The sequence below is a fragment of the Lepisosteus platostomus genome, chromosome 5, assembly GCF_059453375.1.
Source record: "Lepisosteus platostomus isolate fLepPlt1 chromosome 5, fLepPlt1.hap1, whole genome shotgun sequence".
In the NCBI taxonomy this organism is placed as follows: domain Eukaryota; kingdom Metazoa; phylum Chordata; class Actinopteri; order Semionotiformes; family Lepisosteidae; genus Lepisosteus; species Lepisosteus platostomus.
The window spans coordinates 25,469,782-25,493,651 of NC_142615.1; the positions used below are offsets into that span (position 1 = coordinate 25,469,782).

Genomic DNA, 23,870 nt, shown 5'->3' on the forward strand with positions numbered 1-23,870 from the left:
CAAACACTGAAGTTCTTGCTTACGGAGTGTGGAACATTGTTTTCAAGTGATCGCTGTTCTGTCATGTTGACGCCGAGTGAATCTTTCTTTGGCAACATGGGCAGGCTGACAGCAGTGCGAGCGAAAGTAATGGCAAATTTCTTGACTTATTTCTGAATGTGAATGTTCTTTAGAAAAGGGATGCGGCGTTGCTTCTCGCCCGTGTAAAGGTCACGCATTCCAGACGTGGTTATGAGCGAACAGTTGCCGCAAGTGTTTGAAAAGAGCAAGAGAGGAAGCACCCCTGCCCCGTGTGAGGATCAAACTCAGGCCCTTCAGATGACGAGACTGACGCACTACCAATTACGCCAACAAGCCCAGCTGCAGTCCACACACCGGAAAGTTTGCCTCACATGGATTTCAGTCGCCCGTTCCCTAATCTTTAGACGCCCTCTGCTGAATGTTGCATTTGCCTTTTGATCTCACCGATACATTTTTGGTCTGTTTCTGTTGCGAGTCCGTCTTTCAGATCTCACCTAGCACAAGTCTCTGTGGCTGAAGTGGCCTCTCTGCTTCAGCATCGTGCCCTCACTCAGCCATTAAAAATGTCACTCGGACTTCTGACATGCTGACATGAAATGTCAAGAGAGAGGGGCGGAGTGACGCTTAAGCCAGAGAGAAGATGAAAAGGGGGCGTGGCTGCGAAACGCTTGACAGCTGCACGATGCTCTCCATGTAAGGCGGGACCACAGGCTAAAGGACACCTTTCGGCACATCAAGCTCTAAGCACACACCTGGAGGATGCGGGAATTGATCCTGCTATCTCCCACATGCAAAGCAAGCGCTGTACCATACAAGCCAACCCCCCTCACTGGGACTTATGCCTCGGCGTCACCTAGTGCCGCTTGTTCCCCTCTTACCGGGCACAGTTCACTGCCCTTCGTCTGCAAGGCAGTCGTGTAATTGCAGCTTTCTTGACTTATTGATGAAGGTCTGACTGGACGAGCGAATGGCGCCTCTCCCCATCCTCAAGCTCGCTGACAGATTGAAATGGAAAGTGCTGCCGTGGCTCGTTGGTCTAGTGGTATGGTTCTCGCTTAGGGTGCGAGAGGTCCCGGGTTCAACTCCCGGACGAGCCCTCGTGTGCTCTTTTCCTCCTCTTCCACAACACTGGGAACTGATATCCACATCACTTCGCAGCGTCTGCTTATGGCAAACGATGGAATGTGACTAATGACTGAACGAGCCTGGTGAATTCTCATCACGTGGCACAATGAGAGCGTGCAGTCAGCTGTCCAAGGCGGCAATCTCATTGCTCGTTCAAAAGAACACGTACTGAAAACTCATCACCACTGTGTCGTAGATGAGCACCGCGATCGCTTGTTGTCATGCGTCCTTACTTGGGAAATGCAGAAGCAAAAACTGCCCTCTCTCAGCCAGCGAAACGTGTGCGGCTCGCCTTGCGCTCTCTGCGCCTCACATATTTGTCGAGCTGTCTGCTCTTCTTTCTGTTGAAGTAATCAAGTTACGGGGCGTCCTGCAGCCTATGATGTTCTCACTGAGAGCTTTCAAGATTTGAAGGAAAACTACGAGCTTGATGGCTCAAGTCGAACGAATGTGATTGTTAAGCAATCGATGATCAAAAGCACGTCTTCTAACAATTCGTGAGAGTATTATCAGCACTGTTTTCACTCGGATATACTTTTCACTTGCTAAGCTGACAAATTGGACGAGAAAATGCCGGAGACGCACTCAGTGCAGACTGAGGTTGGGAAGGAGGTGTGGCCCTTCAACGCTTGACAACTGAAGGACATTCTCTCCGCAACGGAGGAGCACCTGTCAGAAGTCGCAGAAGCTAAACAAGAGCACCGGGCTTCCGGAGATCCAAACTCAGACCTGGAGGATGCGGGCATCGATCCCGCTACCTCTTGCATGCTAAGCGAGCACTCTACCATTTGAGCTAATCCCCCTCGCTTCATGTGTCTCGGCATCATGTCTTACCGCCTCTGCCCCTCTTACCGGGCACCGCCCACTGCCCTTGGTCTGCAAGGCAGTCCTTTCAAATGCGATGACGACGCTGAGACCTTCGTTGCCTATTGTACGAGCTGAACTTTTGTGCTCATCAATTCAACGCTCTTTCCATCCACTCATCTTGTCTTTTGACGCTTCGTGTTTTGCGCTCCTTTGACTATCGGCATATCGGGTGACTGCAAACACTGAAGTTCTTGCTTACGGAGTGTGGAACATTGCTTTCAAGTGATCGCTGTTCTGTCATGTTGACGCCGAGTGAATCTTTCTTTGGCAACATGGGCAGGCTGACAGCAGTGCGAGCGAAAGTAATGGCAAATTTCTTGACTTATTTCTGAATGTGAATGTTCTTTAGAAAAGGGATGCGGCGTTGCTTCTCGCCCGTGTAAAGGTCACGCATTCCAGACGTGGTTATGAGCGAACAGTTGCCGCAAGTGTTTGAAAAGAGCAAGAGAGGAAGCAGCCCTGCCCCGTGTGAGGATCAAACTCAGGCCCTTCAGATGACGAGACTGACGCACTACCAATTACGCCAACAAGCCCAGCTGCAGTACACACACCGGAAAGTTTGCCTCACATGGATTTCAGTCGCCCGTTCCCTAATCTTTAGACGCCCTCTGCTGAATGTTGCATTTGCCTTTTGATCTCACCGATACATTTTTGGTCTGTTTCTGTTGCGAGTCCGTCTTTCAGATCTCACCTAGCACAAGTCTCTGTGGCTGAAGTGGCCTCTCTGCTTCAGCATCGTGCCCTCACTCAGCCATTAAAAATGTCACTCGGACTTCTGACATGCTGACATGAAATGTCAAGAGAGAGGGGCGGAGTGACGCTTAAGCCAGAGAGAAGATGAAAAGGGGGCGTGGCTGCGAAACGCTTGACAGCTGCACGATGCTCTCCATGTAAGGCGGGACCACAGGCTAAAGGACACCTTTCGGCACATCAAGCTCTAAGCACACACCTGGAGGATGCGGGAATTGATCCTGCTATCTCCCACATGCAAAGCAAGCGCTGTACCATACAAGCCAACCCCCCTCGCTGGGACTTATGCCTCGGCGTCACCTAGTGCCGCTTGTTCCCCTCTTACCGGGCACAGTTCACTGCCCTTCGTCTGCAAGGCAGTCGTGTAATTGCAGCTTTCTTGACTTATTGATGAAGGTCTGATTGGACGAGCGAATGGCGCCTCTCCCCATCCTCAAGCTCGCTGACAGATTGAAATGGAAAGTGCTGCTGTGGCTCGTTGGTCTAGTGGTATGATTCTCGCTTAGGGTGCGAGAGGTCCCGGGTTCAACTCCCGGACGAGCCCTCGTGTGCTCTTTTCCTCCTCTTCCACAAGACTGGGAACTGATATCCACATCACTTCGCAGCGTCTGCTTATGGCAAACGATGGAATGTGACTAATGACTGAACGAGCCTGGTGAATTCTCATCACGTGGCACAATGAGAGCGTGCAGTCAGCTGTCCAAGGCGGCAACCTCATTGCTCGTTCAAAAGAACACGTACTGAAAACTCATCGCCACTGTGTCGTAGATGAGCACCGCGATCGCTTGTTGTCATGCGTCCTTACTTGGGAAATGCAGAAGCAAAAACTGCCCTCTCTCAGCCACCGAAACGTGTGCGGCTCGCCTTGCGCTCTCTGCGCCTCACATATTTGTCGAGCTGTCTGCTCTTCTTTCTGTTGAAGTAATCAAGTTACGGGGCGTCCTGCAGCCTATGATGTTCTCACTGAGAGCTTTCAAGATTTGAAGGAAAACTACGAGCTTGATGGCTCAAGTCGAACGAATGTGATTGTTAAGCAATCGATGATCAAAAGCACGTCTTCTAACAATTCGTGAGAGTATTATCAGCACTGTTTTCACTCGGATATACTTTTCACTTGCTAAGCTGACAAATTGGACGAGAAAATGCCGGAGACGCACTCAGTGCAGACTGAGGTTGGGAAGGAGGTGTGGCCCTTCAACGCTTGACAACTGAAGGACATTCTCTCCGCAACGGAGGAGCACCTGTCAGAAGTCGCAGAAGCTAAACAAGAGCACCGGGCTTCCGGAGATCCAAACTCAGACCTGGAGGATGCGGGCATCGATCCCGCTACCTCTTGCATGCTAAGCAAGCGCTCTACCATTTGAGCTAATCCCCCTCACTTCATGCGTCACGGCATCATGTCTTACCGCCTCTGCCCCTCTTACCGGGCACCGCCCACTGCCCTTGGTCTGCAAGGCAGTCCTTTCAAATGCGATGACGACGCTGAGACCTTCGTTGCCTATTGTACGAGCTGAACTTTTGTGCTCATCAATTCAACGCTCTTTCCATCCACTTATCTTGTCTTTTGACGCTTCGTGTTTTGCGCTCCTTTGACTATCGGCATATCGGGTGACTGCAAACACTGAAGTTCTTGCTTACGGAGTGTGGAACATTGCTTTCAAGTGACCGCTGTTCTGTCATGTTGACGCCGAGTGAATCTTTCTTTGGCAACATGGGCAGGCTGACAGCAGTGCGAGCGAAAGTAATGGCAAATTTCTTGACTTATTTCTGAATGTGAATGTTCTTTAGAAAAGGGATGCGGCGTTGCTTCTCGCCCGTGTAAAGGTCACGCATTCCAGACGTGGTTATGAGCGAACAGTTGCCGCAAGTGTTTGAAAAGAGCAAGAGAGGAAGCAGCCCTGCCCCGTGTGAGGATCAAACTCAGGCCCTTCAGATGACGAGACTGACGCACTACCAATTACGCCAACAAGCCCAGCTGCAGTACACACACCGGAAAGTTTGCCTCACATGGATTTCAGTCGCCCGTTCCCTAATCTTTAGACGCCCTCTGCTGAATGTTGCATTTGCCTTTTGATCTCACCGATACATTTTTGGTCTGTTTCTGTTGCGAGTCCGTCTTTCAGATCTCACCTAGCACAAGTCTCTGTGGCTGAAGTGGCCTCTCTGCTTCAGCATCGTGCCCTCACTCAGCCATTAAAAATGTCACTCGGACTTCTGACATGCTGACATGAAATGTCAAGAGAGAGGGGCGGAGTGACGCTTAAGCCAGAGAGAAGATGAAAAGGGGGCGTGGCTGCGAAACGCTTGACAGCTGCACGATGCTCTCCATGTAAGGCGGGACCACAGGCTAAAGGACACCTTTCGGCACATCAAGCTCTAAGCACACACCTGGAGGATGCGGGAATTGATCCTGCTATCTCCCACATGCAAAGCAAGCGCTGTACCATACAAGCCAACCCCCCTCGCTGGGACTTATGCCTCGGCGTCACCTAGTGCCGCTTGTTCCCCTCTTACCGGGCACAGTTCACTGCCCTTCGTCTGCAAGGCAGTCGTGTAATTGCAGCTTTCTTGACTTATTGATGAAGGTCTGACTGGACGAGCGAATGGCGCCTCTCCCCATCCTCAAGCTCGCTGACAGATTGAAATGGAAAGTGCTGCTGTGGCTCGTTGGTCTAGTGGTATGATTCTCGCTTAGGGTGCGAGAGGTCCTGGGTTCAACTCCCGGACGAGCCCTCGTGTGCTCTTTTCCTCCTCTTCCACAAGACTGGGAACTGATATCCACATCACTTCGCAGCGTCTGCTTATGGCAAACGATGGAATGTGACTAATGACTGAACGAGCCTGGTGAATTCTCATCACGTGGCACAATGAGAGCGTGCAGTCAGCTGTCCAAGGCGGCAACCTCATTGCTCGTTCAAAAGAACACATACTGAAAACTCATCGCCACTGTGTCGTAGATGAGCACCGCGATCGCTTGTTGTCATGCGTCCTTACTTGGGAAATGCAGAAGCAAAAACTGCCCTCTCTCAGCCACCGAAACGTGTGCGGCTCGCCTTGCGCTCTCTGCGCCTCACATATTTGTCGAGCTGTCTGCTCTTCTTTCTGTTGAAGTAATCAAGTTACGGGGCGTCCTGCAGCCTATGATGTTCTCACTGAGAGCTTTCAAGATTTGAAGGAAAACTACGAGCTTGATGGCTCAAGTCGAACGAATGTGATTGTTAAGCAATCGATGATCAAAAGCACGTCTTCTAACAATTCGTGAGAGTATTATCAACACTGTTTTCACTCGGATATACTTTTCACTTGCTAAGCTGACAAATTGGACGAGAAAATGCCGGAGACGCACTCAGTGCAGACTGAGGTTGGGAAGGAGGTGTGGCCCTTCAACGCTTGACAACTGAAGGACATTCTCTCCGCAACGGAGGAGCACCTGTCAGAAGTCGCAGAAGCTAAACAAGAGCACCGGGCTTCCGGAGATCCAAACTCAGACCTGGAGGATGCGGGCATCGATCCCGCTACCTCTTGCATGCTAAGCGAGCGCTCTACCATTTGAGCTAATCCCCCTCACTTCATGCGTCTCGGCATCATGTCTTACCGCCTCTGCCCCTCTTACCGGGCACCGCCCACTGCCCTTGGTCTGCAAGGCAGTCCTTTCAAGTGCGATGACGACGCTGAGACCTTCGTTGCCTATTGTACGAGCTGAACTTTTGTGCTCATCAATTCAACGCTCTTTCCATCCACTCATCTTGTCTTTTGACGCTTCGTGTTTTGCGCTCCTTTGACTATCGGCATATCGGGTGACTGCAAACACTGAAGTTCTTGCTTACGGAGAGTGGAACATTGCTTTCAAGTGATCGCTGTTCTGTCATGTTGACGCCGAGTGAATCTTTCTTTGGCAACATGGGCAGGCTGACAGCAGTGCGAGCGAAAGTAATGGCAAATTTCTTGACTTATTTCTGAATGCGAATGTTCTTTAGAAAAGGGATGCGGCGTTGCTTCTCGCCCGTGTAAAGGTCACGCATTCCAGACGTGGTTATGAGCGAACAGTTGCCGCAAGTGTTTGAAAAGAGCAAGAGAGGAAGCAGCCCTGCCCCGTGTGAGGATCAAACTCAGGCCCTTCAGATGACGAGACTGACGCACTACCAATTACGCCAACAAGCCCAGCTGCAGTACACACACCGGAAAGTTTGCCTCACATGGATTTCAGTCGCCCGTTCCCTAATCTTTAGACGCCCTCTGCTGAATGTTGCATTTGCCTTTTGATCTCACCGATACATTTTTGGTCTGTTTCTGTTGCGAGTCCGTCTTTCAGATCTCACCTAGCACAAGTCTCTGTGGCTGAAGTGGCCTCTCTGCTTCAGCATCGTGCCCTCACTCAGCCATTAAAAATGTCACTCGGACTTCTGACATGCTGACATGAAATGTCAAGAGAGAGGGGCGGAGTGACGCTTAAGCCAGAGAGAAGATGAAAAGGGGGCGTGGCTGCGAAACGCTTGACAGCTGCACGATGCTCTCCATGTAAGGCGGGACCACAGGCTAAGGGACACCTTTCGGCACATCAAGCTCTAAGCACACACCTGGAGGATGCGGGAATTGATCCTGCTATCTCCTACATGCAAAGCAAGCGCTGTACCATACAAGCCAACCCCCTTCGCTGGGACTTATGCCTCGGCGTCACCTAGTGCCGCTTGTTCCCCTCTTACCGGGCACAGTTCACTGCCCTTCGTCTGCAAGGCAGTCGTGTAATTGCAGCTTTCTTGACTTATTGATGAAGGTCTGACTGGACGAGCGAATGGCGCCTCTCCCCATCCTCAAGCTCGCTGACAGATTGAAATGGAAAGTGCTGCTGTGGCTCGTTGGTCTAGTGGTATGATTCTCGCTTAGGGTGCGAGAGGTCCCGGGTTCAACTCCCGGACGAGCCCTCGTGTGCTCTTTTCCTCCTCTTCCACAAGACTGGGAACTGATATCCACATCACTTCGCAGCGTCTGCTTATGGCAAACGATGGAATGTGACTAATGACTGAACGAGCCTGGTGAATTCTCATCAAGTGGCACAATGAGAGCGTGCAGTCAGCTGTCCAAGGCGGCAACCTCATTGCTCGTTTAAAAGAACACGTACTGAAAACTCATCACCACTGTGTCGTAGATGAGCACCGCGATCGCTTGTTGTCATGCGTCCTTACTTGGGAAATGCAGAAGCAAAAACTGCCCTCTCTCAGCCACCGAAACGTGTGCGGCTCGCCTTGCGCTCTCTGCGCCTCACATATTTGTCGAGCTGTCTGCTCTTCTTTCTGTTGAAGTAATCAAGTTACGGGGCGTCCTGCAGCCTATGATGTTCTCACTGAGAGCTTTCAAGATTTGAAGGAAAACTAAGAGCTTGATGGCTCAAGTCGAACGAATGTGATTGTTAAGCAATCGATGATCAAAAGCACGTCTTCTAACAATTCGTGAGAGTATTATCAGCACTGTTTTCACTCGGATATACTTTTCACTTGCTAAGCTGACAAATTGGACGAGAAAATGCCGGAGACGCACTCAGTGCAGACTGAGGTTGGGAAGGAGGTGTGGCCCTTCAACGCTTGACAACTGAAGGACATTCTCTCCGCAACGGAGGAGCACCTGTCAGAATTCGCAGAAGCTAAACAAGAGCACCAGGCTTCCGGAGATCCAAACTCAGACCTGGAGGATGCGGGCATCGATCCCGCTACCTCTTGCATGCTAAGCGAGCGCTCTACCATTTCAGCTAATCCCCCTCACTTCATGCGTCTCGGCATCATGTCTTACCGCCTCTGCCCCTCTTACCGGGCACCGCCCACTGCCCTTGGTCTGCAAGGCAGTCCTTTCAAATGCGATGACGACGCTGAGACCTTCGTTGCCTATTGTACGAGCTGAACTTTTGTGCTCATCAATTCAACGCTCTTTCCATCCACTCATCTTGTCTTTTGACGCTTCGTGTTTTGCGCTCCTTTGACTGTCGGCATATCGGGTGACTGCAAACACTGAAGTTCTTGCTTACGGAGTGTGGAACATTGCTTTCAAGTGATCGCTGTTCTGTCATGTTGACGCCGAGTGAATCTTTCTTTGGCAACATGGGCAGGCTGACAGCAGTGCGAGCGAAAGTAATGGCAAATTTCTTGACTTATTTCTGAATGTGAATGTTCTTTAGAAAAGGGATGCGGCGTTGCTTCTCGCCCGTGTAAAGGTCACGCATTCCAGACGTGGTTATGAGCGAACAGTTGCTGCAAGTGTTTGAAAAGAGCAAGAGAGGAAGCAGCCCTGCCCCGTGTGAGGATCAAACTCAGGCCCTTCAGATGACGAGACTGACGCACTACCAATTACGCCAACAAGCCCAGCTGCAGTACACACACCGGAAAGTTTGCCTCACATGGATTTCAGTCGCCCGTTCCCTAATCTTTAGACGCCCTCTGCTGAATGTTGCATTTGCCTTTTGATCTCACCGATACATTTTTGGTCTGTTTCTGTTGCGAGTCCGTCTTTCAGATCTCACCTAGCACAAGTCTCTGTGGCTGAAGTGGCCTCTCTGCTTCAGCATCGTGCCCTCACTCAGCCATTAAAAATGTCACTCGGACTTCTGACATGCTGACATGAAATGTCAAGAGAGAGGGGCGGAGTGACGCTTAAGCCAGAGAGAAGATGAAAAGGGGGCGTGGCTGCGAAACGCTTGACAGCTGCACGATGCTCTCCATGTAAGGCGGGACCACAGGCTAAAGGACACCTTTCGGCACATCAAGCTCTAAGCACACACCTGGAGGATGCGGGAATTGATCCTGCTATCTCCCACATGCAAAGCAAGCGCTGTACCATACAAGCCAACCCCCCTCGCTGGGACTTATGCCTCGGCGTCACCTAGTGCCGCTTGTTCCCCTCTTACCGGGCACAGTTCACTGCCCTTCGTCTGCAAGGCAGTCGTGTAATTGCAGCTTTCTTGACTTATTGATGAAGGTCTGACTGGACGAGCGAATGGCGCCTCTCCCCATCCTCAAGCTCGCTGACAGATTGAAATGGAAAGTGCTGCTGTGGCTCGTTGGTCTAGTGGTATGATTCTCGCTTAGGGTGCGAGAGGTCCCGGGTTCAACTCCCGGACGAGCCCTCGTGTGCTCTTTTCCTCCTCTTCCACAAGACTGGGAACTGATATCCACATCACTTCGCAGCGTCTGCTTATGGCAAACGATGGAATGTGACTAATGACTGAACGAGCCTGGTGAATTCTCATCACGTGGCACAATGAGAGCGTGCAGTCAGCTGTCCAAGGCGGCAACCTCATTGCTCGTTCAAAAGAACACGTACTGAAAACTCATCACCACTGTGTCGTAGATGAGCACCGCGATCGCTTGTTGTCATGCGTCCTTACTTGGGAAATGCAGAAGCAAAAACTGCCCTCTCTCAGCCACCGAAACGTGTGCGGCTCGCCTTGCGCTCTCTGCGCCTCACATATTTGTCGAGCTGTCTGCTCTTCTTTCTGTTGAAGTAATCAAGTTACGGGGCGTCCTGCAGCCTATGATGTTCTCACTGAGAGCTTTCAAGATTTGAAGGAAAACTACGAGCTTGATGGCTCAAGTCGAACGAATGTGATTGTTAAGCAATCGATGATCAAAAGCACGTCTTCTAACAATTCGTGAGAGTATTATCAGCACTGTTTTCACTCGGATATACTTTTCACTTGCTAAGCTGACAAATTGGACGAGAAAATGCCGGAGACGCACTCAGTGCAGACTGAGGTTGGGAAGGAGGTGTGGCCCTTCAACGCTTGACAACTGAAGGACGTTCTCTCCGCAACGGAGGAGCACCTGTCAGAAGTCGCAGAAGCTAAACAAGAGCACCGGGCTTCCGGAGATCCAAACTCAGACCTGGAGGATGCGGGCATCGATCCCGCTACCTCTTGCATGCTAAGCGAGCGCTCTACCATTTCAGCTAATCCCCCTCGCTTCATGCGTCTCGGCATCATGTCTTACCGCCTTTGCCCCTCTTACCGGGCACCGCCCACTGCCCTTGGTCTGCAAGGCAGTCCTTTCAAATGCGATGACGACGCTGAGACCTTCGTTGCCTATTGTACGAGCTGAACTTTTGTGCTCATCAATTCAACGCTCTTTCCATCCACTCATCTTGTCTTTTGACGCTTCGTGTTTTGCGCTCCTTTGACTATCGGCATATCGGGTGACTGCAAACACTGAAGTTCTTGCTTACGGAGTGTGGAACATTGCTTTCAAGTGATCGCTGTTCTGTCATGTTGACGCCGAGTGAATCTTTCTTTGGCAACATGGGCAGGCTGACAGCAGTGCGAGCGAAAGTAATGGCAAATTTCTTGACTTATTTCTGAATGTGAATGTTCTTTAGAAAAGGGATGCGGCGTTGCTTCTCGCCCGTGTAAAGGTCACGCATTCCAGACGTGGTTATGAGCGAACAGTTGCCGCAAGTGTTTGAAAAGAGCAAGAGAGGAAGCAGCCCTGCCCCGTGTGAGGATCAAACTCAGGCCCTTCAGATGACGAGACTGACGCACTACCAATTACGCCAACAAGCCCAGCTGCAGTACACACACCGGAAAGTTTGCCTCACATGGATTTCAGTCGCCCGTTCCCTAATCTTTAGACGCCCTCTGCTGAATGTTGCATTTGCCTTTTGATCTCACCGATACATTTTTGGTCTGTTTCTGTTGCGAGTCCGTCTTTCAGATCTCACCTAGCACAAGTCTCTGTGGCTGAAGTGGCCTCTCTGCTTCAGCATCGTGCCCTCACTCAGCCATTAAAAATGTCACTCGGACTTCTGACATGCTGACATGAAATGTCAAGAGAGAGGGGCGGAGTGACGCTTAAGCCAGAGAGAAGATGAAAAGGGGGCGTGGCTGCGAAACGCTTGACAGCTGCACGATGCTCTCCATGTAAGGCGGGACCACAGGCTAAAGGACACCTTTCGGCACATCAAGCTCTAAGCACACACCTGGAGGATGCGGGAATTGATCCTGCTATCTCCCACATGCAAAGCAAGCGCTGTACCATACAAGCCAACCCCCCTCGCTGGGACTTATGCCTTGGCGTCACCTAGTGCCGCTTGTTCCCCTCTTACCGGGCACAGTTCACTGCCCTTCGTCTGCAAGGCAGTCGTGTAATTGCAGCTTTCTTGACTTATTGATGAAGGTCTGACTGGACGAGCGAATGGCGCCTCTCCCCATCCTCAAGCTCGCTGACAGATTGAAATGGAAAGTGCTGCTGTGGCTCGTTGGTCTAGTGGTATGATTCTCGCTTAGGGTGCGAGAGGTCCCGGGTTCAACTCCCGGACGAGCCCTCGTGTGCTCTTTTCCTCCTCTTCCACAAGACTGGGAACTGATATCCACATCACTTCGCAGCGTCTGCTTATGGCAAACGATGGAATGTGACTAATGACTGAACGAGCCTGGTGAATTCTCATCACGTGGCACAATGAGAGCGTGCAGTCAGCTGTCCAAGGCGGCAACCTCATTGCTCGTTCAAAAGAACACGTACTGAAAACTCATCACCACTGTGTCGTAGATGAGCACCGCGATTGCTTGTTGTCATGCGTCCTTACTTGGGAAATGCAGAAGCAAAAACTGCCCTCTCTCAGCCACCGAAACGTGTGCGGCTCGCCTTGCGCTCTCTGCGTCTCACATATTTGTCGAGCTGTCTGCTCTTCTTTCTGTTGAAGTAATCAAGTTACGGGGCGTCCTGCAGCCTATGATGTTCTCACTGAGAGCTTTCAAGATTTGAAGGAAAACTACGAGCTTGATGGCTCAAGTCGAACGAATGTGATTGTTAAGCAATCGATGATCAAAAGCACATCTTCTAACAATTCGTGAGAGTATTATCAGCACTGTTTTCACTCGGATATACTTTTCACTTGCTAAGCTGACAAATTGGACGATAAAATGCCGGAGACGCACTCAGTGCAGACTGAGGTTGGGAAGGAGGTGTGGCCCTTCAACGCTTGACAACTGAAGGACATTCTCTCCGCAACGGAGGAGCACCTGTCAGAATTCGCAGAAGCTAAAAAAGAGCACCGGGCTTCCGGAGATCCAAACACAGACCTGGAGGATGCGGGCATCGATCCCGCTACCTCTTGCATGCTAAGCAAGCGCTCTACCATTTCAGCTAATCCCCCTCGCTTCATGCGTCTCGGCATCATGTCTTACCGCCTCTGCCCCTCTTACCGGGCACCGCCCACTGCCCTTGGTCTGCAAGGCAGTCCTTTCAAGTGCGATGACGACGCTGAGACCTTCGTTGCCTATTGTACGAGCTGAACTTTTGTGCTCATCAATTCAACGCTCTTTCCATCAACTCATCTTGTCTTTTGACGCTTCGTGTTTTGCGCTCCTTTGACTATCGGCATATCGGGTGACTGCAAACACTGAAGTTCTTGCTTACGGAGTGTGGAACATTGCTTTCAAGTGATCGCTGTTCTGTCATGTTGACGCCGAGTGAATCTTTCTTTGGCAACATGGGCAGGCTGACAGCAGTGCGAGCGAAAGTAATGGCAAATTTCTTGACTTATTTCTGAATGTGAATGTTCTTTAGAAAAGGGATGCGGCGTTGCTTCTCGCCCGTGTAAAGGTCACGCATTCCAGACGTGGTTATGAGCGAACAGTTGCCGCAAGTGTTTGAAAAGAGCAAGAGAGGAAGCAGCCCTGCCCCGTGTGAGGATCAAACTCAGGCCCTTCAGATGACGAGACTGACGCACTACCAATTACGCCAACAAGCCCAGCTGCAGTACACACACCGGAAAGTTTGCCTCACATGGATTTCAGTCGCCCATTCCCTAATCTTTAGACGCCCTCTGCTGAATGTTGCATTTGCCTTTTGATCTCACCGATACATTTTTGGTCTGTTTCTGTTGCGAGTCCGTCTTTCAGATCTCACCTAGCACAAGTCTCTGTGGCTGAAGTGGCCTCTCTGCTTCAGCATCGTGCCCTCACTCAGCCATTAAAAATGTCACTCGGACTTCTGACATGCTGACATGAAATGTCAAGAGAGAGGGGCGGAGTGACGCTTAAGCCAGAGAGAAGATGAAAAGGGGGCGTGGCTGCGAAACGCTTGACAGCTGCACGATGCTCTCCATGTAAGGCGGGACCACAGGCTAAAGGACACCTTTCGGCACATCAAGCTCTAAGCACACACCTGGAGGATGCGGGAATTGATCCTGCTATCTCCCACATGCAAAGCAAGCGCTGTACCATACAAGCCAACCCCCCTCACTGGGACTTATGCCTCGGCGTCACCTAGTGCCGCTTGTTCCCCTCTTACCGGGCACAGTTCACTGCCCTTCGTCTGCAAGGCAGTCGTGTAATTGCAGCTTTCTTGACTTATTGATGAAGGTCTGACTGGACGAGCGAATGGCGCCTCTCCCCATCCTCAAGCTCGCTGACAGATTGCAATGGAAAGTGCTAATGTGGCTCGTTGGTCTAGTGGTATGATTCTCGCTTAGGGTGCGAGAGGTCCCGGGTTCAACTCCCGGACGAGCCCTCGTGTGCTCTTTTCCTCCTCTTCCACAAGACTGGGAACTGATATCCACATCACTTCGCAGCGTCTGCTTATGGCAAACGATGGAATGTGACTAATGACTGAACGAGCCTGGTGAATTCTCATCACGTGGCACAATGAGAGCGTGCAGTCAGCTGTCCAAGGCGGCAACCTCATTGCTCGTTCAAAAGAACACGTACTGAAAACTCATCACCACTGTGTCGTAGATGAGCACCGCGATCGCTTGTTGTCATGCGTCCTTACTTGGGAAATGCAGAAGCAAAAACTGCCCTCTCTCAGCCACCGAAACGTGTGCGGCTCGCCTTGCGCTCTCTGCGCCTCACATATTTATCGAGCTGTCTGCTCTTCTTTCTGTTGAAGTAATCAAGTTACGGGGCGTCCTGCAGCCTATGATGTTCTCACTGAGAGCTTTCGAAATTTGAAGGAAAACTACGAGCTTGATGGCTCAAGTCGACCGAATGTGATTGTTAAGCAATCGATGATCAAAAGCACGTCTTCTAACAATTCGTGAGAGTATTATCAGCACTGTTTTCACTCGGATATACTTTTCACTTGCTAAGCTGACAAATTGGACGAGAAAATGCCGGAGACGCACTCAGTGCAGACTGAGGTTGGGAAGGAGGTGTGGCCCTTCAACGCTTGACAACTGAAGGACATTCTCTCCGCAACGGAGGAGCACCTGTCAGAAGTCGCAGAAGCTAAACAAGAGCACCGGGCTTCCGGAGATCCAAACTCAGACCTGGAGGATGCGGGCATCGATCCCGCTATCTCTTGCATGCTAAGCGAGCGCTCTACCATTTGAGCTAATCTCCCTCACTTCATGCGTCTCGGCATCATGTCTTACCGCCTCTGCCCCTCTTACCGGGCACCGCCCACTGCCCTTGGTCTGCAAGGCAGTCCTTTCAAGTGCGATGACGACGCTGAGACCTTCGTTGCCTATTGTACGAGCTGAACTTTTGTGCTCATCAATTCAACGCTCTTTCCATCAACTCATCTTGTCTTTTGACGCTTCGTGTTTTGCGCTCCTTTGACTATCGGCATATCGGGTGACTGCAAACACTGAAGTTCTTGCTTACGGAGTGTGGAACATTGTTTTCAAGTGATCGCTGTTCTGTCATGTTGACGCCGAGTGAATCTTTCTTTGGCAACATGGGCAGGCTGACAGCAGTGCGAGCGAAAGTAATGGCAAATTTCTTGACTTATTTCTGAATGTGAATGTTCTTTAGAAAAGGGATGCGGCGTTGCTTCTTGCCCATGTAAAGGTCACGCATTCCAGACGTGGTTATGAGCGAACAGTTGCCGCAAGTGTTTGAAAAGAGCAAGAGAGGAAGCAGCCCTGCCCCGTGTGAGGATCAAACTCAGGCCCTTCAGATGACGAGATTGACGCACTACCAATTACGCCAACAAGCCCAGCTGCAGTACACACACCGGAAAGTTTGCCTCACATGGATTTCAGTCGCCCGTTCCCTAATCTTTAGACGCCCTCTGCTGAATGTTGCATTTGCCTTTTGATCTCACCGATACATTTTTGGTCTGTTTCTGTTGCGAGTCCGTCTTTCAGATCTCACCTAGCACAAGTCTCTGTGGCTGAAGTGGCCTCTCTGCTTCAGCATCGTGCCCTAACTCAGCCATTAAAAATGTCACTCGGACTTCTGACATGCTGACATGAAATGTCAAGAGAGAGGGGCGGAGTGACGCTTAAGCCAGAGAGAAGATGAAAAGGGGGCGTGGCTGCGAAACGCTTGACAGCTGCACGATGCTCTCCATGTAAGGCGGGACCACAGGCTAAAGGACACCTTTCGGCACATCAAGCTCTAAGCACACACCTGGAGAATGCGGGAATTGATCCTGCTATCTCCCACATGCAAAGCAAGCGCTGTACCATACAAGCCAACCCCCCTCGCTGGGACTTATGCCTCGGCGTCACCTAGTGCCGCTTGTTCCCCTCTTACCGGGCACAGTTCACTGCCCTTCGTCTGCAAGGCAGTCGTGTAATTGCGGCTTTCTTGACTTATTGATGAAGGTCTGACTGGACGAGCGAATGGCGCCTCTCCCCATCCTCAAGCTCGCTGACAGATTGAAATGGAAAGTGCTGCTGTGGCTCGTTGGTCTAGTGGTATGATTCTCGCTTAGGGTGCGAGAGGTCCCGGGTTCAACTCCCGGACGAGCCCTCGTGTGCTCTTTTCCTCCTCTTCCACAAGACTGGGAACTGATATCCACATCACTTCGCAGCGTCTGCTTATGGCAAACGATGGAATGTGACTAATGACTGAACGAGCCTGGTGAATTCTCATCACGTGGCACAATGAGAGCGTGCAGTCAGCTGTCCAAGGCGGCAACCTCATTGCTCGTTCAAAAGAACACGTACTGAAAACTCATCACCACTGTGTCGTAGATGAGCACCGCGATCGCTTGTTGTCATGCGTCCTTACTTGGGAAATGCAGAAGCAAAAACTGCCCTCTCTCAGCCACCGAAACGTGTGCGGCTCGCCTTGCGCTCTCTGCGCCTCACATATTTGTCGAGCTGTCTGCTCTTCTTTCTGTTGAAGTAATCAAGTTACGGGGCGTCCTGCAGCCTATGATGTTCTCACTGAGAGCTTTCAAGATTTGAAGGAAAACTACGAGCTTGATAAAAGAATCAATTTAAATGTTTCTTGAAAAACGGATCCTTCTAAATATCGGAAGTCCAACGTCTCATGGAAACTGTCTGTGTAACGGTCTAACGTGATAACGTGATAACCACTACACTCTGGAAACGGCGGGAAATTGTGCCCAGTGGCCCAGTGCTGAGCTACGCCAATGCTATTCAGGGGCTATTCAGGGGCCAATGCTATTCGATGTGAATTGAATGCTATTCAACTCGCCAATGCTATTCAGGGGTGGAAAAGGGTGGAGCCGTGTGTGTCTTTTGTTCAAAGACACCCCCATCTCAGAGCCGGAAGTATAGGCCTTCCTCCCGCAGGTCCACAAAGATGTTATTTTTTAAGAAGATCCTGCGAAAGTCGGCCATCCGCCTCTCAGCCCTGCAGTAGGCCAGGCTGAGAGAGAAGCAGTCCTTCACCCTGGCAATGCACAGCCTGACAAGGTCTGGCTTCAGGCCATTGTACATCATGAGGTTCCTCCTCTCCCAGACAGCTGTCCTCGTTAGGCTGAGGAGGAGGTTCACTAAAATGGCGTTAACCCCCCTCTCAGACCCGCGGTACCCAAAGAGGAACAGCTCTTTCCAGGGCACCCCGTCAAGAACAGCTCCTCGAACAGAGCGAAACAGGCCATCCAGCAGATCCGTCAAGTACGCCCTGGCTCGAGCTGGGGGAAGATCTTACCCCAGAACACCTCTGAGACCGGCACTCTGAAGCGTTTCGCCACCATCAGCCTGTAGAACATGCTGGTGGTGAACCCCAGGAGGTCCACCCCACGGTCCCCCCACTTCACCCTCAGCTCCGGCCAGGCCGGGCCTGCTGCCCCGTCTTGTAGATGGAGCTTCTCCAGCCAACTGTCCGGGAGACCGAGTTTGAGCTGCTCGTAATCCTGACGGATCTTACTGACAGGCAGCTCGTCGTCGACCTCTCGCACAGCGTCGACAATAGCCTGGGTGGGCAGAAATCCGTCCTTTACTTCATAAAGAAGATCCTTGACCTTGGATATGCCAGCCTCGTAGAGCTGCCTGTTCCATCGAGACACCAGCAGGGGGTCGAGGAACAGAGGCTGTTCCAGAATCTGGGCCCGGGTCTCCGGCGTGTAGGAGACATGCTGGGACATGAACTACCCCCTCGCCAGCAGGACCTCCCTGTAAAAGGAGGGCAGATGTTTTATCAACCCCGGAGTCAGCCTCACCAGGAGAGTCTCCTGCCCCAAGCCCCCGCAAGTCTCGAGGTAGCTTCCCATACCAATCTTCCAAATGCTGACATTATCCAGGTCAAGGAACTTCTTCACTACTTTCAGCCTAAAGCTTTTCAGCTTCAGGCCTACATCACACAGCTTCAGCCCACCCCTGGAGATTTTCCCAATGAGGGTGTCATGAGTGACCCGCGGAGGCTTCCCCTCCCACACGAATCCCACCACCAGTTGCCTAATCTCATTCTCTACCCGTTCAGGAAGAGGCATCACAGACAGTGGGTACCACAAGAGGGACAGGCACAGTGTGTTAACGAGCAGGACCCTTCCCTTTAGGGTCAGGGACCTGTGTCTCCACCGATTTAATTTGCCCTCATCTTAATGAGCTTCTCCTTCCACAGGAGAAGCCCAGTGGCCTGCTCATCAGCGTTAATGTAGATGCCAAGGACCTTCAGGTGACCCGTCTCAACCCTGAAAGGGTAACCGAAGAGCGGGGCAAGGTCTGCCCTCCCCACCGGCATGACCTCAGACTTCTCCAAGTTTACCTTGGCGCCCGAGGCAGCGCAGTAGGCCTGCACCACCTCTAAAATGGCCGAGATCTCCGCCACCTCTGCCAACGTCAGTCTGGTGTCGTCAGCATATTGGTAGATCAACGAGGTGGCGGTGCCCCCAGGCAAGGTCACTGGAAAGAAGCTCGTGAGGGAACCATTCACCTTGACACAGCTCACGATCCCCTTGTACACGAGCCTCACCCAGGAGATGAAGGCCTCGCCGAAGCCAAAGCTCTTCAAGACCTCAAACAGGAAGGAATGCTCCACCCTGTCGAAGGCCTTCTCCTGGTCCAGTTTCAGGACGTATCCACCCCTCGGCTGCTCCCGCATAAGGTCCACAACATCTCTGATGGAGCACTCCGTGTCCGCGATGTCTCTCCACTTGACGCAGTAGGTCTGCGAAGGCGACAGGATCCTGGGCAGAACCTTCCCGAGCCTGAGGGAGAGAACACGAGTTAGTATCTTATAGTCTGTGTTCAACAGACTGATCGGGCAAAAGTTTTTCAAAAGGGAGGGATCCCCCTGCTTTTTGTAGACAAGAGAGATCACCCCCCTTCTCATAGATGGGGTCAGAGCGCCGGTCCTGGCAATCTCCTGGAACACCTCCAGAAGGAGGGGCCCCAGGGACTGCTGAAAGTGTCTGTAGAGCTTGGAGGAGAGCCCGTCCCACCCAGGGCTCTTGTTAGGAGACGAGCCCCGAAGTGCTTCAAGCACTTCCTCCAAGCTCAGCGCACTGTCACAGAGCTCACGATCGCTCTGTGACAGGCGGGTACTCACCCAAGCCAGCATGGCCCGGGTCTGCTGCTCATCCACCACTTCTGCCAGAACAAGGCGCTATAAAAAGAAAACACCTCATTCCTAATGGCCTCGGGGGCAGAGAGCCGCACACCGTCCTCTCCCACCAGCTCCTCGATGAAGGAATTGCGCTGCCTCTCCTGCTCCAGGCCGAAAAAGAACCTCGTGCTCTTCTCGCCCTTGGCAAGATACTGGGCTCTGCTGCGCACCCTGGCTCCTCTCCACTTCTCCTCCTCCAGGGCTTGCAGCTCACCCCTCAGCTCCAGCAAGAGCTCGCAGCCCCCGCCGTGATCTGCCAGGAGCCCGAGCTCTGAGGTGATCCGAGCCCGAAGCTGTCTCTCCCGCCTGGCCTTCTCCCGCCCCCGGGACAGGCCATACTAGATACTGAACTCTTTGATGGCGTACTTGAGATTATCCCACCAGACCAGCTTTTCTGACCTATACAGGGGACACTGCAGCTGCTGCCGGATAAGATCTTCTATGCCCTGACAGAATGAAGCCTCCCCAGGAGCGCCTTATTAAAGCACCAGAGGCCGGGGCACCGGTCCTCCTGTGCCCCTGCTAGAGAAAAGTGAAGCACAGCATGGTCGCTCAGGGTCATGAACACATAGCGCATCTGGCTCAGGCACGGGAAGAGACTCATGTGCCCCTGCAACAGGTCGATCCGGCTCTGTCTCACCTTCGACGACCTGCCGCCGAGAAAAGTCCCTCCGCGCACACTAAGCCTGACGCCACGCATCCACGAACCAGTGAGCTTCCGCACTGCGCTCCAGGAAGCTGCGAGCAGCACTGCTCTTAAAGGTCATCCCAACCGCGACATCGAGCGCACTCAGTGCACAGTTAAAATCTCCGACGACCAGCCCTGGCTGCTGAAAGCAGCTCGCCTCCAGCTGCTTGAAGAAGGCGAGCCGCTCAGCTTCCCCATTGGGGGCGTAGATGTTACTCAGCAGCACGGACTGTCCAGGAAACCCAAGACAGACCTGCAGGAGCTGGCCCTACGTGTCGCGGTGCAGGAGCCTTACGCTCTCGTACACTCCCCTCCTCACCAGCACAGCCACCCCCCTCCTGCACAGGCTGGAGGTGTTGCTGTAAAACAGCTCCCCGTCCCACTGTGCTCGCACCTTCCGGACACACTCCTCGTCCCAGAAGGTCTCCTGGAGGCAGACAACATCCGTCCGCCCCAGCAGAGCTAACACTGCCCCCAGCTTTGCTCAGTCCCTCAGCCCGTTGGCGTTTAAAGAGGCGAAAGTTGCCATCACGCATATGGCCATAAGAGTGAAATTAATTCTCCGGCCCGCGCGACAGTTCCCCCGCCCTTTCTGCCACATTCTCATTGCCAACACTTGCCGCTTCCTCCCCACCTCCTGTCTCCGCCACCGCAGAGACATCAGGGATGGTCTGAGGACAACTCTTGAACTGGGCTTCAGGTTGGGCTGAGGCCTGACGTGGTGCCACTGGATTCCAGCCTTCGAGGGCCCAGGCGGTTGTACCCCGGCTCGCCCACTCCCCTCCCCCTCCTCCCTGTCCTCCCTCTCCACCCCATCCATCTCCACCACCTCCCCTTCCCCCTCCATCTCCATGCTCTGTAATTCCCCCTCCTCTGTCCCTGCCCCATCCATCTCAAGACACCCATCCTCCATTCCTTCTTCCACCACTTCCCCTACCTCTCCTCCCACGACCATATCCAACTCCCCTTCCTCAGTCTCTGCCAACGGTGCCTGCCAGAGTATTGAAGAGGCTCCCTCACCTGGCAGGATGTCTTGTGGCCACTGCAGGGCAACCGGGCGCTTCCCCTCAGGCTCCTCTGGGTCCTCGGGCATCTCTTCGTTTGGGCCTATGTCCACCTTGCCAGGGTCTTGTCGCCGTTGCCGCTGCTGCTTGGTCACACGCCTCGCAGCAGTGCCTTTGCTGACCCCAGCAGGCTTCTCATCCCCTGGCCCAGAAGAGGGCCCTGCTGGCTCACCGGTAAGCTGGGGAACCGCTGACGGTGATGGTGGAGGTGGTGGTGGTGCTGCCGTCGCCTCCTCCCTCTGCCTCTCTCCCTGCACAGGCTGGGGTGTCATAAGCCCACTGGTACGCTGAGGGGCCGCATCTGGTGGTGGTGGTGCCCGTAGGATCTCAGCTGCACCACGCTGCACCGCCGCATGTTGTGGAGCAACCTCCCTCTGCTTCTCTTGCGGCACAGAGTGGGATGCAGCAGGATTGTTAGGGCAACGGGGCGCCTCTGCTGGTGGAGATGCTGGCTGGTCCACGGCTCCTTTCTGCTGCGCTGTACCCAGGATTGGAGGGGCCTCCTCTGCCTCTCCCCCATCACCGGCTGGGGCGTTGCTGGCTCACTGGGGTCCTGGGGCGCCGCTGCTAGCAACTCTCCATGCTCAGCTGCAGTGGCCACTCGTAGTCCATCTTCAAGCCCCTCAGCGTTGCGGGCAGCTGCTCCTGCGGCGGCTGGATCTTCCGGCTCTGGCTCGCAGTTGCAGCTCATGAGCGCATGGAGGCAGTCCGGGCTCTTGGCAGCGGTGCATTTCCTGGCGCGATGGCCGGGCTGTCTGCACTCATAGAAGAGGAACTCAGGGCAGTCCTTGGCGATGTGCCCCGAGTCCAGGCAGACATGACACACCCTTTGTTGCTGGTCGTGGAGGACCCTGAAGTACTGCCCCCCCTCTGCCGTGGCGAAGCGGGTGCTGTATGGCAACGAGGCTACATGATCGGGAAAGCGAATCCGAACAAACCTCGTGCCATCAGCAATGGTGGTCCCGGGGTAGTGGCGCATCCTGATGTCCGAAATGACTCTCACCCCCCAGCTACTCAGCTTCTCCTTGATAGTCTAATCTGAGATATATGCCGGGAGGTGGAGGAAGGACACCACTACCTCCTTCCGCTCCAGCCAGCGGCAGTAGCAGGGTGTGCCCTGCACATCCAGCCCCACAGCCACAGCGTCCGCATGTTCTTTTGAGTCCAGAGTCAGTTCAAACTCTTTTGGCGTCTGGGGGCGGCAGGCAAAAAGAGAGCCCTCCCCACAGACGCCGTACACAGCTGCGATAATAGCACCCGCAGACGGTTTCTCCACGCCACTCACATCCACCACAACAGTATGCGCCCTTGCAAAAACCCGCCAGGGGGGTCGGTCCAAATTCCTCATCCTTCTCTTACCTACACCACTGTCCTCCTCCACTACAATAACATTCTCTGCCTCCATGTTTTTTCCTTCCATTAAAACACAAACAGGACTCAGAAAGCAACAAAAAAGCAACAAAAAAAACCCCAAAAGTCTCTCCCCTCCCCAAACAGAGCTAGGCTGAAGGGGAGAGCTTCAAAAATCAACCAAAAACACCAAAAAAACACAAAAAAACTAAGTCTAACTTAAGACAAACAAATCCTCTGTTCCTCTTCTTCTTCTCCTTCTTATAGAGAGAACAGCTCCGTCACCTCTTTTACGACGCTGCTTTTTTGAGAGCTGCTGCTGTGCTTTGACATCTGAGCTCTGTGGAAAACGATCTCAATACAATTCTGAAAAACACGACTCCCCGAACGCCAGCCGAACAAGTCTCCACAGCGGAAGCGCTGTGTCTCTTTTCAGCTGGCGATAAACCTTTCCTCGATCCTTTGCGGACTTGTAAAACTGTTCATGATCAGTTTTACAAGCTCCTGCGCTTAAAAGCTTACAGCACCTGGTATTCCCAGGCAGTCTCCCATCCAAGTACTAACCAGGCCCATCTCTGTTTATCTTCCGAGATCAGGCGTGCTCAAGGGGGTGTGGCCGTAAGCAAGAGCAAGGATCGCTGGCACCCTTCTTATAGAGAGGACAGCTCCATCACCTCTTTTACAACGCTGCTTTTTTCCCTTGCGTTTTTCTCTTCTTCCCACGTTCTCTCTCTTCACTGCCTTCGTCCCCGCTCTATTTCACTTCAGCCTTTCACTCTTGCTTCCTTCCAATGAGGACGGAGCTGCGGGAGAAAGGGCGCTATAGAGGATCGCTGTGGAGAGCTGCTGCTGTGCTTCGACATCTGAGCTCTGTGGGAAACGATCTCAATACAATTCTGAAAAACGCGACTCCCCGAACGCCAGCCGAACAAGTCTCCACAGCCGAAGCGCTGTGTCTCTTTTCAGCTGGCGATAAACCTTTCCTCGATCCTTTGCGGACTTGTAAAACTGTTCATGATCAGAATAAAAAACGCTCACGCTAATACACAAGCACCCGTGTCTCGCCAAAGCTGACAAATAAACAGACGGACAAGCCGCACTGCACGTGTGAACAGGGTAATGAGCGAGCGAGTGGGGATAGGGCGCCTCCTGCGCTTAAAAGCTTACAGCACCTGGTATTCCCAGGCGGTCTCCCATCCAAGTTCTAACCAGGCTCATCCCTGTTTAGCTTCCGAGATCGGAAGAGATCAGGCGTGCTCAAGGGGGTGTGGCCGTAAGC

General features: G+C 52.6%; 9 non-coding genes and 2 pseudogenes across 9 annotated transcripts; 8 read left to right on the top strand and 3 right to left on the bottom strand.

Annotated features, from left to right (window-relative positions):
* The first annotated feature begins 1,046 nt into the window (after window positions 1-1,046).
* Window positions 1,047-1,118, top strand: trnap-agg (transfer RNA proline (anticodon AGG)). Its single transcript has one exon. It is a non-coding gene; the product is annotated as a tRNA-Pro (tRNA).
* A 2,117-nt stretch (window positions 1,119-3,235) lies between these two features.
* On the top strand, window positions 3,236-3,307 carry trnap-agg (transfer RNA proline (anticodon AGG)). Its single transcript has one exon. It is a non-coding gene; the product is annotated as a tRNA-Pro (tRNA).
* Window positions 3,308-4,065: 758 nt separating this feature from the next.
* Window positions 4,066-4,138, bottom strand: trnaa-agc (transfer RNA alanine (anticodon AGC)). Its single transcript has one exon. It is a non-coding gene; the product is annotated as a tRNA-Ala (tRNA).
* A 1,286-nt stretch (window positions 4,139-5,424) lies between these two features.
* On the top strand, window positions 5,425-5,496 carry trnap-agg (transfer RNA proline (anticodon AGG)). Its single transcript has one exon. It is a non-coding gene; the product is annotated as a tRNA-Pro (tRNA).
* Window positions 5,497-7,613: 2,117 nt separating this feature from the next.
* trnap-agg (transfer RNA proline (anticodon AGG)) lies at window positions 7,614-7,685 on the top strand. The gene has a single exon. It is a non-coding gene; the product is annotated as a tRNA-Pro (tRNA).
* Window positions 7,686-9,802: 2,117 nt separating this feature from the next.
* trnap-agg (transfer RNA proline (anticodon AGG)) lies at window positions 9,803-9,874 on the top strand. The gene has a single exon. It is a non-coding gene; the product is annotated as a tRNA-Pro (tRNA).
* Window positions 9,875-11,991: 2,117 nt separating this feature from the next.
* Window positions 11,992-12,063, top strand: trnap-agg (transfer RNA proline (anticodon AGG)). Its single transcript has one exon. It is a non-coding gene; the product is annotated as a tRNA-Pro (tRNA).
* Window positions 12,064-14,180: 2,117 nt separating this feature from the next.
* trnap-agg (transfer RNA proline (anticodon AGG)) lies at window positions 14,181-14,252 on the top strand. The gene has a single exon. It is a non-coding gene; the product is annotated as a tRNA-Pro (tRNA).
* Window positions 14,253-16,369: 2,117 nt separating this feature from the next.
* Window positions 16,370-16,441, top strand: trnap-agg (transfer RNA proline (anticodon AGG)). Its single transcript has one exon. It is a non-coding gene; the product is annotated as a tRNA-Pro (tRNA).
* Window positions 16,442-23,106: 6,665 nt separating this feature from the next.
* LOC148665438 (5S ribosomal RNA) lies at window positions 23,107-23,215 on the bottom strand (annotated as a pseudogene).
* A 536-nt stretch (window positions 23,216-23,751) lies between these two features.
* On the bottom strand, window positions 23,752-23,870 carry LOC148665439 (5S ribosomal RNA; annotated as a pseudogene).